This window comes from Dasypus novemcinctus, chromosome 14 (genome assembly GCF_030445035.2).
Source record: "Dasypus novemcinctus isolate mDasNov1 chromosome 14, mDasNov1.1.hap2, whole genome shotgun sequence".
Classification (NCBI taxonomy): domain Eukaryota; kingdom Metazoa; phylum Chordata; class Mammalia; order Cingulata; family Dasypodidae; genus Dasypus; species Dasypus novemcinctus.
Genome location: NC_080686.1, coordinates 92292243 through 92296642, shown reverse-complemented (window position 1 = coordinate 92296642; position 4400 = coordinate 92292243). Strand labels below are relative to the sequence as shown.

The 4400-nt window shown below is 35.1% G+C and overlaps 1 non-coding gene across 1 annotated transcript; it reads left to right on the top strand.

Annotated features, from left to right (window-relative positions):
* Window positions 1-3624: 3624 nt before the first annotated feature.
* LOC111762504 (small nucleolar RNA SNORA1) lies at window positions 3625-3755 on the top strand. Its single transcript, XR_002795603.1, has one exon. It is a non-coding gene; the product is annotated as a small nucleolar RNA SNORA1 (small nucleolar RNA).
* The last annotated feature ends 645 nt before the right edge of the window (window positions 3756-4400 follow it).

The window sequence follows — 4400 nt, the reverse complement described above, 5'->3', positions numbered from 1 at the left end:
ATGATGTTGCAATGACAGATACAGACACTATATATAACTTGTCATAACTTACAAAATTGTGCCGAAGAGAGTTTAAACTATAACATAAACTATAATCCATACTTAGTGGTAATGGTCCAATATGTGTTCATCAATTGTAACAAATGTACACACTAATGACATTGTTAATGTGGGAAAGTGTGGGAGGGGTAGAGAGTGGGGCATATGGGAATCCCCTACATTTTTTTTTTTATGTAAAAAATATGTAATCTAAGTATCTTTAAAAACAAAAAGATAAAACAAACAAAAAAAAGGAAGTAAAGGGGATATTCACTCTAACTCCAGTAAACTGTAAATGGGAGAATTCCTAAGGCCAAGAGCAAGCACAAGCCCAGAAAAAGAAGCAGGCAACATGGAACCATGCTGTCTCAGATGAAATAAAGAGGGCCCCGCATTTGGCATTTGCTTTGCTAAGCTCTGAAGGAGACCACTAGCCAAAGCAGAGCTAACTTGCAGAGACTGTGAAAAATATTTTATGGTTTATTTTTATTAGCTCCTGACATTCAAGAAAATCTCTTTCATATCACTAACTTGTTGCAACCAGAGACTAAAAGTTCTCAGGGACTAAATTCCAGAGAAAACACTTTAAAATATTAAAATGTACAGTTTGCAACCAAAGATTACAAGACAAACGGGGAAATAGGAAATAATGGCCCATCCAAATGAACAAGATAAAAATTTAGAAACCATCAACAAAGAAGACCAGACTTTGTACTTAAAGACAGAGACTTAAAAAGAAAATCCTCAATATGCTCAAAGAGATAAAGAAACACAGAGAAAGAACTAAAGGATGTGAGGAAAACAATAAATATACAGTTTCTATAAGGTTGATGTAAAAGTTTTGGTAATGGATAGTGGAGGTGTTAACACAACATTGTAAATGCAATTAACAGAACTGAATTATATATTTGAGTGTGGTTAGTAGTGGGCATTTTAAGTTGCATATCTATTACTAGAATAAAAAACATTTAAAAATATAGGACTGTACAACACAAACTGAACTCTAATGTAAACCATCAACTATAGTTAATAGTACAATGATAACAATGTTCTTTAATTATAACAAATGAATCCCTCTAATGCAAGGTGTTATTAATAGGGTGGTATAAAGGAACTCTCTTTTAATCCTGATTTTTCTATAAACCTACAACTTCTTTAATAAAAAAGCTGAAAAAAAATCTAGGAATTAACCAGAATTTCTTAAGATCCCTATGGTCAAAACCTTACAATGCAGTAAAGGACATAGATGATGATATGAATAAATGGAGAAAATTTAAAGCTTTTAAACAGGATAACTTACTTAATATTTAAAAATTTTCCCCAGACTAATTCATAAATTTAGTACAAACCTAACAAAAATGCCAATTATATATCTTTTAAACAATTGGTAAATCTATTCTTAAATTTATATGCATAGAAAAGGAATGAAATTCTGATGCATGCTACGACATGGATAAACTTTCAAAATATTATGCTGAGTAAAATATGCCCACCCAAAAGGGCAAATATTATGTGATTACACATTGTATTAGTCAGCCGAAAGGGTGCTAATGCAAAGTACCAGAAATGGGTTAGCTTTTTAAAAGGCATTTATTTAGATTAAAAGCTTACAGTTAGTTGTCCTGGGTGGTGCTGCAGGGACAGTTACCGGGCATTGTATGTCTTCCCATTGCCCACTGGGTGGACTGTGGGAGAGTGTGGGCTATGATGTGGACCATTGACCATGAGGTGCAGCAGTGCTCAGAGATGTATTCACCAAATGCAATGAATGTCTCATGATGATTGAGGATGTTGTTGTTATGGGGGGAGGAGTGGAGTGAGGGGGGTGGGGGTTATATGGGGACCTCATATTTTTTTAATGTAAATTAAAAAAATAAAGACAAAAAGAAAAAAGAAAAAAATAAAATATAAACACTAAAAGAAAAAAGCTTACAGTTAAAAGACCTTAAAGAGCCCAACTCAAGGTTACTTCCTTACCAAACTCTGTTGCCATGTGTTGAAACAAGATGGAGGGCAAAGTCGGCCAGTTTCAGCCTTTCTCTTCCCTCTTAAGGCGCCATGGGTCCAGCTGCTTCCGATCTCAGCTGTAGGCTGGCATAGGGCTCAGCTCTCTTCCTGGGGCTCATTTCTTTCTGGGTCAGCTGCTCTGTTTTTTTCACATGGTCAGCTGTAATTATCAGGTGAATAGTTTATCTCTCTTCCTAGGGCCTCTGCCATGTCTATGGAGGTATTTCTCTTCCTTTGTGTATTTTCTCTATGTATCTACTTCTGTGTTCTTGACTGATCATCTGTTTATATAGCCCACCAATGGGGCAAGGATTCAACTCTGAATTGCTCTAATGACATGGTCAAATAAAAGTCCTAATCTAAACATAATTTAATCAAAGCCATCTCAATAGAATCTAATACAATCAAAGGGTATCATGCCCAGAGGAACAGATCAGTTTACAAACATAATATCTCTTTTTGGAATTCACAAATATCAAACTGCTACACATGTATATAAATTATCTGGAATTAAGCAAATTCATAGATGCTGAAAGTAGATCAGGGGCTATCAGGAGACAGAGGGAAGGAGGAAGGGAGAATTATTGCTAAGTACAGAGTTTCTGTTTGGAGTGATGAAAAAGTTTTGATAAATGATGGTGGTGATGGAAGCACAACTTTGTAAATGTAATTAGTACCAATGAATTATGCACTTAAAGTGATTAAAAATGTGAAATTTTATGTATAGATATACATATAAATACAGGTAGAGATAAGAACAATAAAATAAATTTATAGACTAAAAGTAATCAAGTCAAATTTACCTTAAAATTAGTAAAAGAGGTAGGCTCGTTTCTTTTAATATATTTTTAATTTATTTTTTAAAAAAATACTTAGATTACATAAAATGTTACATAAAAAGATATAAGAGATTCCTATATGCCCCACTCCCCACACTTCTCACCCTTCCCCACATTAACAACTTTTTTCATTAGTGTGGTACATTCATTCCAATTGATGAACACATTTTGGAGCATTGCCACTAAGCATGGATTATAGTTTACATTATGGTTTACACTCTCTCCCACTCAATTCTATAGGTTATGGCAGGATATATAATGGTCTGGATATCAGTCATTGCAATGTTATTCAGGGCAATTCTAAAGTCCTGAAAATGCCATGGCAGTATATATAATGGCCTGTATCGGTCATTGCAATGTCATTCAGGGCAATTCCAAAAGCCCTGAAAATGCCCCAATATTACACCTCTTTTTCCCTCTCCATGACTCAGCACTTCAGGCTTCCATCCCATATGGCTGATAGATGGGACTCTCTTGCTTGCAGTTGTAGACACTCTTGGTTCTTTGGTGTGGTGGTTGTCCATCCTCACCTCCTTGTAAGTTGTCCTGGGTGAGTCTAATGAACTGGAAAGTGGGTGATGCAACTCGGTGAGGCTCAGAGCCCAGTTGGCACATGGACAGCCCAGAGATTCAAGTCTCTTGGATGTACACCTACCTACTCCAGCACCAACTATAGGTTCAAATAAAAAGGACAGAAAAGGCATGTGTAGAGAAGTCCCATCTGATTCCAACTCTCTCATGCTCTTTCTAGATAAGAAAAGGCACAGTTGATCATGGTATCTAGAAATGGTTAATGTGACTAAATTGTGACAGGTTATGCTTCCATCTAAGTAAATTTATTGCAGTGGTGACAGTGAAACCATAACAATTTTTTGCTAAGGCATTAGGGAAAAATAGATGAAACAAGCTTTTTCAAAATTAAAACACTTTAAGAACAAATAAATATTAGGTGATTTGCCAAATTGTCAATGTATTTTCTACAATTCAACTTCTAGGGTCCCAAAGTGAAAAAATTGAAGAAATTAGACCCTAAGAATTGTACAGGGGACATTTTTGAAGTATACCACCAGTACATCCATATTCAGGTAGAGATAAAAATAATCCCAAATAAAAAAGAATTGAATCAAGGTGACAGGCCAAAGAGTTGAAGATTAAGTATGGGTTCTTCTAAAAATGGCTACCCTAAAGACAAATCTTGACTCAGCTTTGGTGGAATAAAGGTGATCTTCATGGGTTGTAGGAATGAGTCAAAAGATGTAAAAGTCCTTGTATAAAAATATATTGACTTCAAGTAATTTTGCCTAGTTCCACATATAATTTTAAAAAGTCACCTTTGCACTGTTTGAAAAAACATAGTAAAAGGGGTTGGGGAATGGCATGATCCTTATTCTTACCACACATTAAGACAAACAGCAAGACCAAAATAATATATACCATTGTTTTATTGCTGTCATAACAGACAAATTGATGAATGGATGATAATAAATAGCTCTGACAGGCTCATTAATATTTGAG